This window comes from Microcaecilia unicolor, chromosome 3 (assembly GCF_901765095.1).
Source record: "Microcaecilia unicolor chromosome 3, aMicUni1.1, whole genome shotgun sequence".
Taxonomy (NCBI): Eukaryota; Metazoa; Chordata; class Amphibia; order Gymnophiona; family Siphonopidae; genus Microcaecilia; species Microcaecilia unicolor.
The window spans coordinates 396795526-396811552 of NC_044033.1; the positions used below are offsets into that span (position 1 = coordinate 396795526).

Consider the following 16027-nt stretch of genomic DNA (forward strand, 5'->3'; position numbering starts at 1 on the left):
CTTACGTCAGACGAGGGCGGGCCAGGAGCAAAGGAGGGAAGTCCGAAGAGGCGATCAGCTGTTGTTGCTGGTGCAGCGCCTTCACACGGAGGTGAGAGGTGCTGCGAGGACCCAGTGGCAGACGGAGGGGGGCGGGGGGAGGGGGAGCGGCGGCGACCTCAGGGGGGCAGCGGAAGCGGGGCCACGGGGGCGGAGGATGGCGGGGAAGCTGTCATTTCAAGGAAGGGAGGAGGAAGGAAGGGAGGGAGGGAGGGGGCGGGGCTGCGTAAAAGTTCTGATTTCAATGAAGGGGGGAGCAGGGAGTGGCGGTGAGCTCGGGCAGGGGGGGCAAGGCTGTCAATAAAGGACGTCCATAAAGGACGTGTTTGGGTTTTTTTTACGTCTTTGGCATGTGCAGAGCAGCCAGCATAACGCTTGGCTGCCCTGCACATGCTCTACTGGCCGATTATCCGACAGTTTTACGAAGGGTTAGAGAATGCAAGTGAGCTGCAACGAGCAGCTCATTTGCATTCCCTTTCCTTCATGCATAGCCGTTCCCTACCAATTCGCTATGGAATTTGGTAGGGAAAGGCTCTAACGAGGACTTTAGTGCATCCCCCCCTGAGAGTAAAGTGTTATTGTTAACAGGAGTGAAGTACTAATGAGACTTGTAAACAATTTTGCTACAGTTATTGTTCGTTGTCTCTGACACATTGTAAATTGTTGCTGCCTTTACAAGTGACTGTAAAATACCTTCGTAAACCCTTCAGAACAACACATGTGGCGCCACCTGAGGTCCTTATGCTCAAAACTCCGGCACTGTAATGGAACAGCGCCAAAAAATACCGCCAGAACAGTGCCAAAAAATACCTTCCCAATGCTCAACGCTAATAGTATGCAAACATAGGCCGCTGTCAGCGTTGACATTGGGAAGTTAAGGGGGAGGAACCTGCCTGGAACTTGCGCACAACAGTTGTGTGTTAAGCACAGCTCTTGTGCGCTTGCCCAGTCAAACTAGAGAGCAGGAGCCTGCGCTGAGGAGTGGAGGCAGCATCAGACAGCAGGAAAGTGTGTACAGGTATTGCGCGGGAAATATTGGAAGAATTTAGCCAGCTATAAAACAGATCCTGCATTACAATGAAAGGTAGCTATTGAAAAGCAATAGGAGAAAATATAATTCCCATATAGAGCTGTGTGCCATGTACAACAAGCTCTCCTTTCTGTCTCCATATTAATACTGAACAGTGTTCTGGCGATTCTGAGCCCCGCTCCCTCCCCAGAGCCAAGTCCCTGATGAGAAATCTCCTTTGAAACATCCTAAGGCCTTATCAGAGCCAGCATTAGGTTTTTGGCGGTAAGGTGGCTTTGATTTTTTGCTTTTCTCTCAGCATTGGGAGGGAATAGATAATATCCTAATTTGCATGCAATTTGCAATAATGTTCCCCCACTGGCGTTTCTCCTGCGCTAGAGCTCCTCTGATACTGCACATCCTAATGCTGGTGCTAGTCTGGTGCTAATTGCCTCTAATGCCCAGTGTTAGGTTTTGAGAATCTCCCTCTGAATTATTGAGTGGAGTTTGCTAAATGTCTGAACTGCTTATTTGACTTCCTACATTAGAGGTGGACAACCATGGTCCTTAAGGGCCACAACCCAGTCAGGTTTTCAAGATTTCTGTAATGAATATTGTTATTTCATAGGTGGTTGTAAATTGGGGTAGAGAATTTGCTAGGTACTGTGTTCCAGGTAGCATGGGTGTGGTGAGCACACATAACAGGAGGGCTACGCACTTCATGTTGGTAGGTGACATCCCTGGTGTTTTAGCGAGAGATGTATGGGTATGGGGGGTAAATTCTAATAGCCCCTATTTCAGTAGGATCTGGGATTTCGAAAAGACCATATATTTCCAAGGGTTCCAATCCAACCTCTCTGATGAACAGGATGGGAATCTCAGCAGTGCCCAATACGGTGTATGTAATTACCCAAAAATCTACAACGTCACCAGTCTGTGGTCTTATTAGGAGGTCGTCTGTTTGTTCAAGTTGTAAGCCTAAGGTGCCTCCAAACAGTACCTGAGTGTGTATAACCGTACGGCTAGGACCTAATGTCCAACTGTCAAACAAAGGCTCACACAGTGTGTGGTATCGGGTGAAGGTTTAATTGCAAGTGTATATTTATGGTACCATACAAATGACCTAACTAAGTCAGCAAGTTATTTATTTATTTATTTGCTTTTATGCATACCTTCCCTGGGGAGTTCTTATCAACTGCAGGGATGAGCGACCCCCAGAGGATGTTCATTTTATGTCTATTTTTATATAACCTTACCTGACTTATTTATGCCATTTTACTTTATAAATAAAGGCTGTGTATTGCTCATGGTTAAAATGTTTTCTGCTTTAACTGTTGCGCTGTTTAAATTGATGTGACATTCACTTCTTTAGTTTTTTCATGAATATAAAGCCTTCATTTTTGAAATCTCTCTATGATATGTATGACATCTGAAAGCTTTTCATTATTTCCTTGTCTAAGAAAGAAGAAATATTTAATAGCCATTATCCATTCTATGTAATGAATGCGAGAAATATTCCCTTGAACTGGCCATTTGAGGGAGCATTTTGCGCTGATCATAGATTTTATAGTACACTCCACTTTCTGATTCCTTTCTATTCAAAACAGCAACTATTACTCTTTTTATCTCTCTGTCTTTCACTGTGAGTGATTATGAGAAGAACTGGTGTACATTATTTGTGTGCAGCGATCCTGGAATTTATGCTTTGTGTATTTAACTAACACCTTGCTTCAACTAACTCTTACCACGTGGTGGCTTTGTCTTAAAACGATATGCTTCTCCCTACTTCTTTGACTGATTGAAAAAGGTTACTTAAACTCTATGTGAGGTCAATCACTGGTGTCTGCACTTTTGAATGTTTTTTCATTTGTCTTTTTCAAGAAACCTTTTTCTTGCATTGCCATCTGAATATGCCTTGTTACAATTCAGATATATCATATTTTGTTTTATTTTTATTTTTTTTTAAGCCTATTTTTATCTTACACCCTTCAGGGTGCTTTTTTTTTAATATTTTAATCTTTTTTAATTTTTTTTAATTTTTCATTTTCGATGCTTTGTTTCTTACCAAGCCTCTTTCCTGGCCCCCATTTATACCCACAACCCACCTCCTAGCATTATGACTTCCTTCAATAAATTTACTGGTCTGTTTTAGTTTTGCCTTTCTCCAGATGGATACACGAATTCCGCTGACATTCCTCACCGAGGACATGACTGCTAGCAAAGAAGAACTACCCGATAATGTATCTGATCTGAAGGCTATGTTGCAGCAAAGAATCGCTAAATTAAAAGACAGATGCACAGACCCCAACATTACCTGGTTTCAGAAACGAGACATTATTGAGCGTGAGTTTCAACAGATGCATCAATTGGTCCATGAACAAAAGAGACAGGCTCTCCACTTACTGGAGTTGCAAGAAAATTTGGCCTCTACCTTTCTTTCTGAATCATCTAACTCGTAAGTCCTGCTGGCCTCCTGCAGCTGAGGGCTCAACCCTTGGTGAATGGTAGTCATTACAGGTGAAGAATCCATACCTACTGGCTATACATTGCAACGCATTATCCGTGCCTTTTTGCCTATTTCTGTTCACCATATTCCTTGCCCTCCATACATCAATAATTGAACATTTACCATCATCTCTAAATTCTAATTGTTTTTTTGTAGATATAATTTCATATATACTATTGCTATTTATGTAAATTGGCTTTTCATTATTGAACCCTTCTGGTTTCCCTTTGCTTTTGCACTTAATTAGCACTGTTTTCTCCATGTTTACATTGTCTTTCATGTCTATTCAATTCACACTGATTATGCCCACTAAGATATAGCAATGTATCATTCAAGCATACAGTTATTTTGCTTATTCCTTTGCCAGCCTGATTCTTGATGGACTGATTATGATAGTGTATGCCTAGAATAAAGACATGAAAAGATCCCACTTTGTACACCACAAGTACGTCTTCAAAATCTATCCTGGCCCAAATGATGTTAGATCCCCCAAGGTTGTGGCAATGACCTTTACACCTTGCAAACTACTGGACCACAAGTCTTGGGTCCATGTGAAAGATATACGTGTTTACTCAGCCGCAGAACCAGATGTTACCAGCCTAACCATCTCAAGACCGACAACTTCCTTCAGCAAGCCAGCCTGAAAACCCAGCCCTGTTAGATCTTCCAGATCTTCCGTCCAGATTCTTCAGCGCTTCCACCGCCTCAACCATGATCGATGAAAGAGAATTTAGAACTGATACTTCATTTGAGAATTACTGTTGCTGTTTATGGACATTATAGATTCATATTTTATTTTATTTTCAGTTTAGCAGTAATCCTGTCTAGATATTGAAAAGGTTTTATTTTATTTTCCTATTATTTTCTTTATTGTTCTTTATTGTTCTAATTGTTTTTCTAAGAGTTTCCCTATTATTTCTATTTAGGTAATTTAAAATTGAAGTTGATCTTGCTCAGATACAAGGGTAACATCAAACCCTAGTACGGGCTAAGATATCATAATGTAGATGTAAACTCTGTTAGTATCAACCAGCTATGCAATTGTTTAACTCTGGTGTAGGCTTACTTACGTTGCATGTCTTTCTGTAGGTTTGACTAAGCTCCAAGTGGGGTAATGGATATATAAATTGCTTCCCATACTTCCAGGTCATTATGCATATGTCAAGATCCATGCATGACCTTTGGTGCTGGGATTGACCCTCTTTGCTGTATGAGGCAACCTCATACTTGCTATCCACTTATTAGTGCTCATGATTGAATGCCAATGATAAGTACTAGTAAGGTCCAAGAATCCCGACCTGTTTGAGGATTCTGAATATCTACAACCTTAAACAGCCTGCAATCTGAATACTAACCATATATTTGTTGAGCCACCATAACAATGCTTAATCAAAACCACTATTCCTTCTCAAGACCACTGAGAAAGATACATTAGATTATCTCCCCATGTACTATGCAACAGATACAATAGAAGTCATAGCAAAACCTGAAAGTATTTATTAGTATGATCCACCTGAAATTGCTATTACCCGTATAGATGAACTCATGGTTTTGTCCCATTCATAAAACCTCTCTCACTACAGGTTTGAGTACACCTCAAGAGGGGTAACATCAAGATTAAGGCCCAAGGGGTTGGGTAATATAAAGGGAATTCCATATGCCCAGAAATATACCACCTAAAAATGAAGTTTTCTGTCTGGCATAATATCTGCTAGCAACCCATAAGAGCAAAACTCCCCCTCTCGTTTAATAGCTTGCCACTTTCTGGAATAGATGATGACACGCTTGACGAGTTTTGTGTCACCCCTCCTCAGAGGGGGTGACAAGTGGGGAATGTATAATTATACTACAGCAAGATGCCCACCGGAAGGGTGGAAGGCCAGATTTTAGGACTCAGGCTGTAAAAATACCAGCTAGGTTTAAAAATCTATGACTGGCTGAGCAAGGACTTGCTTTTCCTGTAAGTTAATATGTGTCCCCGCTTGGGATCCATCCACTGGAATAGTGATGGGTCAATTTACATACCTTTAACAGCTAAAATAACTGAAGAAGTACTGACTAGGCCAAATAACAAGTACATGATTTAATATTTCAGAATCTGTAAAAAACAGGTCTGAACAATGAGTCCTGACACAAACTGGTACAACTGTCACTTTAAATCAGATGAACAAAATGGAGTCTATTAGTTTTGTATAGAAGGCTACAGAGGTTATACAGAGTTCTTAAAAGTATTGCGACACAGACAGATGTGGAACTGTTATCTCAACGCTTCCCAAAACATGCTGATAAGACTGTGTGGGAAAGTATCATCTCAGAAATTGAGAGCTAGGTACCTCACCATAGACTTCTATGGAGAGGTTTGTGTATAAAAGAGGGGACAAATTGCCATAGCTTTGGAATCCTCCCCAACGCTTCCGTCAGACGGCGAAGCTCTGTCCGGTTGTACCAAGAATCTGTCTGCTGATTGTACCTGATTAAAGTCTGATGTCTGTATTCGTACCAACTTGAAGACTTGTCCTTGGGTAAGAAATAAAATGTATCTATCTATTTAAACCTATCTCTGTCTTTATTCTATCTTCTCTTTACCTTACATTTAGCTTACAAGGCACATCACATACACTCAGTCTCTGGAGAAACTTAGACAGATTTTTATTAGGCATTATCTGGGAACATAAATGGCCCAGAGTATACCTAGATCCAGGAAGACAGAAAGCAGTAGTTATGGGAATTAGAATTCGATTACAGCCCCTAATGCAAACCCAGAACAGACCTCCTTGTGATTGGGTGACAATGAAGGTGGGAGAAATCATACAGAACCTGTTATGTGAAATAGGTATCTTTAGTCCCCCGTGTGATCTGGAGTCAGAAAGAGGTCCAAGAGGGGGAAATTAAAACAATATGCATGCAATCTGTTCGCATATAATGACACCAGTACAGGCAAATAGATCCCATGCATTTTCATTGTGGAAATTTTGAAAAACAGACAGAGTTGTACCCCTTGAGGACTGTACACTTCTGTCCTAGATTATTCCAATCCCAGCACTGCTCCCAGCAGTCATTGCATTTATTTATGTACCTAGTTCCCACCACTTGGGGCACATAGTAGGCAATTGCCTAGGTGATCACACAAACTGAGAGTTACAGTAAGAAATCAATCAGTTCCCTAATGTCATTGATTACATTTCTACAATTTAATGTATTTGCTACATAGCCCAAACAACTAAACTGAGTGTACCAGACATGGAACAAAGATAGCACATCTTATATAATAACTAGGAAAAAAGGCCCGTTTCTTACACAAATGAAACGGGCACTAGCAAGGTTTTGCTCGGAGTGTGTGTGTTTTACAGAGTGTGTGTGAAAGTGAGTGTGTGATAGAGAGAGAATGAATGTGTGAGTGTGTGTGACAGAGAGAGAGTGAATGTGTGAGTGTGTGTGACAGAGAGAGTGAGACTGTGTGCGAGAGTGTGTGTGTGTGTGTGTGTGAGAATGAGAGTGTGTGCTAGGGGCCCCCTCCCAGTTTCAGGGTCTGCCCGCCCCCCTCCAAGTTCCAGAGTCATTGCCCCCATCTCCCCCTCCCTCCCAGTTTCAGGGTCACCCCTTCCCTCCCTCCCTCCCAGTTTCAGGGTCTGCTTGGCCCCCCCTCCAAGTTCCAGGGTCTGCCCTCTCTCCCTCATACCCAGTTCCAGGGTTGTTGCCCCCCTCTCTCCCTCCCTCCCAGTTCCAGGGTAGTTGCCCCCATCTTCCCCCCCCCCCTCCAGCCACCCTGCGATGTTTAAGTGAAAAATTAGGGAGCTGCGTAGTGTAATAAAACGCACCTGCAACGTTGTGAAGCTGACTCCGTGGCTTCATTGAAGTGAAGGGTTCGTAAGGTTTGTCAGATTTGTCAGTCTGTCACCATCTCTCTCGGCCACGCCCTCGCGCCTCTTATAGGTCCACCGCCCTCGACGTCAAAACCCCCTCTGTCTCCCCCTCCCCTCCCCTCCCCTCCCTTCCCTTCCCTTCCCTTCCACTCCCCCACCCTCCTCCTCCCCACCATGTCTTCTATGTCATCTGTCCAGAGTATGGCAAGAGTAGCTTTTATTTCCTCTGTGAATAGGTCATTCAACTAAGCACTGAGCCTCCATTTGCCCCCTGACTCTTTGTAAGATCTGTGTTCTTTGCCTAAATGATGACAAAAGGATACTTTCCAGCCCATTCTGTCTAGCCCGCTGACAGCCACAGAGCACAACCAATTGCCAGCGCTCTGGCATCATCCGTTGATCGGGCCAGGGACCTATTGCCTGTAAGGCAAACTTTATAGGCGCTACACTACAGAAACTTGATTACCTTCTTGGCTTTCTGATGTCTGGGGCGTAATATGGAACTGCATGAACAGACGTATCATGGCCATGAGGACGTAACATCTATTAAACTAGGCAGTGAGCCTTTGTTTCCTCCATGACACTTCAGAAGGTATATGTGTTCCTTCCATAAATGTTAGCAGAGAGAGACTAGCTAGCCCATTCGGTCAGAAAGCAAAGCATGATGCCCTCCCTTGGGATGTAACCTATGGTTCCCTCCAGTGTGCCAATTGCTGCTTTTCTTACATGTGAGAAAAGGGTGACAGCTGTTTCTGCCTGGTTTTGAACTAGGGACCTTTTGTGTGTAAGACAAACGTGATAACCACTATACTACAGAAACCCAGTTGCTGAAAGTTGTGGGTGCCAGCAAACACACACACAAGGGTATGCCTCCCTCCCCTCCCCACCCCACCCCACCCCACCCCATCCCACCATGTTTTCTAAGACATCTGTCCAGAGTATGGCAAGAGTAGCTTTCATTTCCTCTGTGATTAGGTTGTTCACCATGCAGTGAGCCTCCATTTGCCCCCTGACTCTTTGTAAGATCTGTGTTCTTTGACTAAATGATGGCAAAAGGATACTTCACAGCCCATTCTGTCTAGCCCATTGACAGCCACAGAGCACAACCAATTGCCAGAGCTCTGGTATCATCCGTTGATCGTGCCAGGGACCTATTGCCTGTAAAGCAAACTTTATAGGCGCTATACTACAGAAACTTGATTACCTCCTTGGCTTTCTGATGTCTGGGACGTAATATGGGATTGCATGAACAGACGTATCATGGCCATGAGGACGTAACAGCTATTAAACTAGGCAGTGAGCCTTTGTTTCCTCTGTGACTCTTCAGAAGATATATGTGTTCCTTCCATAAATGTTAGCAGAGAGAGAGTAGCTAGCCCATTCAGTCAGAAAGCAAAGCATGATGCCCTCCTTAGGGATGCAACCTCTGGTTCTCTCCAGTGTGCCAATTGCTGCTTTTCTTATATGTGAGAAAAGGGTGACTGCTGTTTCTACCTGGTTTTGAATCAGGGATCTTTTGCATGTAAGGCAAATGTGATAACCACTACACTACAGAAGCCTTTTATTTGTGCAAGCGGATGCCGGCTTCTTTAAGTGCGCACATCCACACTGGCAGATAATTTATAGTAGATACATAGTAGATGATGACGGCGGCAGAAAAAGACCTGCACGGTCCATTCAGTCTGCCCAACAAGATAAACTCATATGTGCTACTTTTTGTGAATACCTTACCTTGATTTGTATCTGCCATTTTCAGGGCACAGACCGTAGAAGTCTTGCCCAGCACTAGCCCCACCTCCCACCACCGGCTCTGCCACCCAATCTCCGCTAAGCTTCTGAGGATCCAGTTCTTCTGAACAGGATTCCTTTATGTTTATCCCATGCATTTTTGAATTCAGTTACTGTTTTCATCTCCACCACCTCCCGCAGGAGGGCATTCCAAGTATCCACCACTCTCTCCGTGAAAAAATACTTCCTAACATTTTTTTTGAGTCTGCCCTCCTTCAATCTTATTTCATGCCCTCTAGTTCTACCGCCTTCCCATCTCCAGAAAAGGTTCGTTTGCGGATTAATACCTTTCAAATATTTGAATGTCTGTATCATATCACCTCTGTTTCTCCTTTCCTCCAGGGTATACATGTTCAGGTCCGCAAGTCTCTCCTCATACGTCTTGTAACGCAAATCCCATACCATGTTTGTTGCTTTCCTTTGCACCGCTTCAATTCTTGTTACATCCTTAGCAAGATATGGCCTCCAAAACTGAACACAATACTCCAGGTGGGACCTCACCAACGACTTATACAGGGGCATCAACACCTTCTTTTTTCTGCTGGTCACACCTCTCTCTATACAGCTTAGCAACCTTCTCGCTATGGCCACTGCCTTGTCACACTGTTTCATCGCCTTCAGATCCTCAGATACTATCACCCCAAGATCTCTCTCCCCGTCCGTCCATATCAGTCTCTCCCTGCCTAACACATACGTCTCCCGTGGATTTCTACTCCCTAAGTGCATCACTTTGCATTTCTTCGCATTGAATTTTAATTGCCAAACCTTAGACCTTTCTTCTAGCTTCCGCAGATCCTTTTTCATGTTTTTCACTCCCTCCCGGGTGTCCAGTCTGTTACAAATCTTAGTATCATCCGCAAAAATGCAAACTTTACCTTCTAACCCTTCGGCAATGTCACTCACAAATATATTGAACAAAATCGGCCCCAGCACCGATCCCTGAGGCACTCCACTACTCACCTTTCCCTCATCCGAGTGAATTCCATTTACCACCACCCTCTGGCGTCTGTCCGTCAACCAGTTCCTAATCCAGTTCACCACTTCGGGTCCTATCTTCAGCCCGTCTAGTTTATTTAAGAGCCTCCTGTGGGGAACCGTGTCAAAAGCTTTGCTGAAATCTAAGTAGATTACGTCCATAGCATGTCCATGATTCAATTCTCCGGTCACCCAGTCAAATAATTCAATGAGACTTGTTTGGCACGATTTACCTTTGGTAAAACCATGTTGTCTCAGATCTTGCAACTTATTGGCTTCCAGGAAATTCAGTATCCTTTCCTTCAGCATCGCTTCCATTACTTTTCCAGTAACCGAAGTGAGGCTTACTGGCCTGTAGTTTCCAGCTTCTTCCCTATCACCTCTTTTGTGAAGAGGGACCACATCTGCCATTCTCCACTCCCACGGAACCTCTCCTGTCTCTAAGAATTTATTAAACAAATCTTTAAGAGGACCCGCCAGAACCTCTCTGAGCTCCCTCAATATCCTGGGGTGGATCCCTCGGGATGCTGCCTGTTGACATTATCAGATCAGGCCTATTTTAGGGGCGTGGAATTCTTCCTACATTGCCTACACAACAGGTTGTCTTACCTGTGTTGGAGCATCAGCACATCCTGCCTTCTGGATCCTGTCCTCTGCTCAGTCTGTTTGTGCCCTGCCCTGCCCTGCCCTGTCTTGTCTCTGACCCTGCCTTGCCTGTTCTCCTTCCTTGCCTTGTCTCTGACTCTGCCTTGACCCTGTGTTCTCCTGCCTTGCCTTGTCTTTAACTCTGTCTAGACTCTGCCGTGCCTCAGCTCCTGTCTCACCTTGCCTTCATCCATGCCTGGGCCCCATTGTGCCTTTTTCTCCAGCCTTGTCTCTGCCCTCCTTAGTTTCTCTCCAAGTCCTAGTTCTGACAGACTTGCCCAAGGGCTCTTTTTAGAGCCATCCCAGGTCCCAGTTCTGCTGGGCCTGCCCCCAAGGGTTCTTTTCAGAGTAATCCCAGATCCCAGGTCCAGTAGGCTTGTCCACAAGGGCTTTTTTAAGAGCAACTCTCCAGCCAGCACCAGGAGTGAAGACTCGCCTACTCTTGGTAGGGGTCCACCTAGCCCCTGGGTTGGGCTTACCACCATATCCTAAGCAAGAAAAACAGGAAACCAACTCTATGAGAACCCAAAGACAGCAAAACAAAGTAGAGGAGGCAGCAAAAATAACAGCTCTGGGAGTATATGCAAAAAGATCCCACACAGGTTGCATTCCAGGAGAAAACCTCTATTGGCACCAGTATGGATGTGACACAGGGACCGTGTTTCGGCGGGACAAACCCGCCTGCCTCAGGGGTTAAAGAAACACTACAAAGCAATTTAAAACAGTGTGTTACAACACAATATTAAAGAAAACATAGAATGAATTATGATTAAAAACAGAGAAAAATAAAACAATAAAATGATAACACAAATGTTGGAATGTACTGTGAGACCTTGTTGTAGCTCTATATAAAAATATTTTAAACTGCAAAAGCTGCTGCAAATGGTCTTAAATCAATATAGAAAATAAAACAGTTGAATGTACTATGTGTATATGTAACATGTGCAACTTATATGAAAATTCATACAGACATACAAGGCTTCAGTTAATTGTTAAAACATTTAAATGTATCTGAAATTTTAAAAAAACTATATGTATATCACATACATCACTTGTGCAAAAAACATAAGATGAGAAGTACTGACCTGTTGAGTGTTGGATATCAGTACAAACAAATAAATCTGGAGTGAGTGACATTTATGCAAAGAAGCGGTGAGGAGCAAGGAGAAGGAGCAGCAGAGGAGATGGGGCCCACTGAAGTGCTGTGCTGGGAGAGGTAAGAAGAGGTGGAAAAGACAGAATGTGACCACAGCAGGGGCGGTGGGGGGGGGGGGGGCACGGAAGAAAGAGGAAGCAGAAAAAAGACAGAGAAATATGCAGACCACAGTGGGGGCGGGGGACATGGGAGAAAGAGGAAGCAGAAAAAAGAAAAGAAGACAGAGAAAGATGCGGACAGGGTGGGGCGGGGGCACGGGAGAAAGAGGAAGCAGAATAAAGAAAAGAAGACAGAGAAAGATGCGGACAGGGCGGGGGCACGGGAGAAATGAGAAACAGAAAAATGAAAAGACAGAGAGAAAGAAGTGGACCGGGGGGAGGCAGGAGAAAGAGGAAAGAGAGAGATGTGGGAGGGGGAGCAGGGAAGGATGCTGGAAATAGGGAAGGGGAGCAAATAGAAGGGAAACAATGGTGATCATGAAAGGAGGGAAGGGAGGAGATGGTGCCCATGTAGGGGAGGGGAGGGGAGGGTAATAGAGGGGATGATTTGGGGCCGATGGATGGGAGAGAAGGGTAAGAGAGGGGATGAGATGGTGCCCATGGATGGGAGGAGAAGGAGATGATGCCTATGAAGTGGTGCTACTTCTCCCTGCTCCTCGTGGTCCTTGGCCTTGACCACTGCAGTGAAAGCAAGCTGCATCTCACCTGGCCCCAAACCTCTCTCTCTAACAGGAAGTTCTGCAGCTTTGAGGAGGAGTAGACTAGTGGTTACATTACCAGGCTGACAACCAGCAAAGCCAGATTCAAATCTTGCTGCTGGCCCCTTGTGATCTTGGGCAAGTCACTTAACCTTCCATTGCCACAAATACAAAATTAGATTCTGAATGTGTGAAGTGTAATGTGTGTGGTATGCTGGCACATATGCTGGTGGAAAAGTCCATAGTCTGATGACAGACATGGGGAAGCAACTGCTTGCCCTGGGATTGGTAGCATGGAATGCTGCCACAATTTGGGTTTTTGTCATGTACTTGTAACCTGGCTTGGCCATTGTTGGAATAGGATACTGGGCTATATGGATCATTGGTCTGACCCAGTATGGCTCTTATGTCTTATGTTTCATTGGTTGTAGTGTTCATTGTTCCAATGGTATCCCAATAAAACTTATTAGCTGACGTGAGGTAATCACTTATATCCATATATATTATATCAAGCTTCTTTATTAAACATATACTTCAAGGTACAAAAAATCTATACCATATAAATATTCTTTAAAACCCTAATATCCTAGCCTTGTCTCATTCATTCAATACATACACTCTTTTTTCCTATCTACTTTGTTGTACTCAGTTGTCGCTAATCTCTTAATTTACATCAAATACACCATCATCATCATTGTTTGGTATTAATTTCGCATTTCAACTCATAGCTAATATATTGCAGATCTGTTCTTCTTTATGTATATAACCGTCTTTAAATAACTGCTATGACCACAGTAATGCTGTTCCACATGTCTTTCGTTCTTACTAATGGCTGATAATAAACGCCATAGTATTTGAGTTCACATATGATAAATCAAGTTTTCAATTCGAGTTTCAACTTTTCCAACTTTTGCTTTCTTCACCAATCATTTGCATAAATTTCTTATCTGTTCTTCCGTTCTTCTTCCAACTACACTTCTCACGACTCCTCTCCTTCACTTTTGCTTCTCTCCTCTCACTTGAGGCATGAATCCAAACTCCTGTCAAAGTCCAGATTGGAATTTGGGAACTCAATAAAGATTTGAAATAAAAATTATTAGGGACAAAAACAAACAAAATTTGATTCTAATTCACCTGGGGACAGGGAAATACCTAGTGTACCTGAATGTAGCTCACCTACAGCTACTACTGAGAAAGATGCCAGCTAAATCCAAAAAGCAAAAAACATATTCAAGGCAACCACTTTTGGTGCTTAATTGATGCACGTTTCTCTATGCACAAGCTTATAGAATTGCCTTTCACATGCTTGAAGAAATTGTGTTCTTGTAAATCAATAGAAATCAAACAAAATAAAATGTTCTTGTAAAGAAATTGGAATCAAAGTTGTCGGTTGAATGTTTAGGATCAATAAAACAATGTAAACAACTATGTGTACATGTTACATTTATTTTACACTTGGACCATGCGATCAATCACGCAATTAAAAAATGTAATCGCCATCAACCATGCGATTAAAAGTTTTAATCAGTGACCTGCCCTAGTATATTTGCTAAAAACAGTCAATAGAAAAGAGGACTCCCCTGCAAATCTGAGGGTTCCACAGCAGATTTATTTCACAGAATCAGTATTGGCTGTAGAGGAGAAGTTACAGAGCAAAGTTGAAATATGATAGCAGGGATAGCAGGGATGAAATACAAGATCACAGAACAAGAATGCAGCAGCAGCAGCAGCACACAAGAAAGAAACACTGGATGCCATTATCAGGACAAAACCTTTCACAAGTCATGTGGGTACAATTATTTAAAAAAAAAAAAAAGGTGAAGCTGATGTTGAAGCTTAAAGATAACAATAGTAGCCCAGCAGCCACACTCAATAAAGAAGCAGCACATGTGAATAGCTTCTGGCTGTCCTCCCAGCCCACTTCACATCTTCATGGTATGGCAAAGCAGTTGCAGGTGGCCATGCAAAGTTGCTCATTCGCTTCATTGTTACAGTCCCATTGCATTACTCCACATAAAGGGTACTTATCCACGTAGGGGCAGCTATCTTCTGAAATCAAAAAGAGTCAGGAAAATCTGTTTCAGTGTTTGCTTATTTGTGTGGCCAGCATTAAATTTGATTTTAGTGCTTCTTCTCACGCCAGGTTTCCTGTGCAGTGCTTGTACATTGTTCACTCAAGGCTTCTTGCGTTCTACCATCCCTCACCCTGAAATTGGCCTTTCCTTGTATACTGTTTCTGCCTACATGCTGCTGGCACCCCCGGCAACTCTTACAGCAAAATCAGGTCATTGTTCACAGTAGCCGGGTGAGTGAATTATTTTAACACAGAACAGCAGCTGTGCCCTACCCTGGCCTAGTCCCAGGAATAGAGGTGTATCCTAATGGCTAATTCTGCTGCCTAAGAACCAGGCTCCTTGGGCCTTTGGGCAAGTCACCCTTCCATTGCTCCAGGTACAAAATAAGTACCTGGACATAATATGTGAACAGCTTTGATTGTAATACCAGAAAGGTGGCATATCAAATCCTTTCCCTTCGCTCCTGGCCTAAAGGAATACCTGTTTCCTCAGCTTTCTTAGTAATGCTACATACAGAGATGTTATTTGTTTAAAACAGCACTGGAAACACCATCACTTTTGTAATTTCACGCCATTTTCAAAAGAAATCTTTTTTTTTTTTTAGAACACACATTTTCTTTTCTTTGTTTTATCATGGGCTACATAGTTTAGTGTACACTCGGTTTTAACATGTCACATGCTAAAAGCATAGAAACAAAACAAAACAAAAAAAAGCTTTTCCATGCATACCACTACTGCTTAATATCCCTTCCTCCTTGTTTATAGCTACGTATTAGATGGCTCCATAAGAAATACCAAGCAGTGATCTCTTCCCTCTAATTCTTTGACTTGTTCCCTGGAACTGTGAACCCACACACGTAGACTCAGAAGTCAAGCCAATGGAATTCCATGTTATCCAGGGTGCTACAGTCCAGCTCAATTGCAGCTACAGATGGTCCACTAGTGAGTTCTGTCTTCTCCTAGTACTGTTGCTCATTAGAAGATTCATGAACCAGTGCAACCACCAATACAACTGAAATATTTCTCCCAAACCCACCACAAATGAGTTCCTGTTGATTTCCTTCCATACCTGCAATCCAAGTGTTATTCAATGCCAAAGGAAAAGGAGATCTTTTTCTGTGCTGTGCTTTCAGGGGTAAAGCGGTGTATACCAATGCCTGTAGTACAAGAAATAAGGTTCTGGATATAGAGGTTGTGATGGAAAAGACTGACTTGGATTTAGTAGCAGTCACGGAGACGTGGTTCACTGAGATCCATGACTGCTATGTTTCTTT

The 16027-nt window shown here is 43.2% G+C and overlaps 2 non-coding genes across 2 annotated transcripts; both read right to left on the reverse strand.

Annotated features, from left to right (window-relative positions):
- Nucleotides 1-8164: 8164 nt before the first annotated feature.
- On the reverse strand, nt 8165-8237 carry TRNAV-UAC. Its single transcript has one exon. It is a non-coding gene; the product is annotated as a tRNA-Val (tRNA).
- Nucleotides 8238-8902: 665 nt separating this feature from the next.
- TRNAV-UAC lies at nt 8903-8975 on the reverse strand. Its single transcript has one exon. It is a non-coding gene; the product is annotated as a tRNA-Val (tRNA).
- Nucleotides 8976-16027: the final 7052 nt, after the last annotated feature.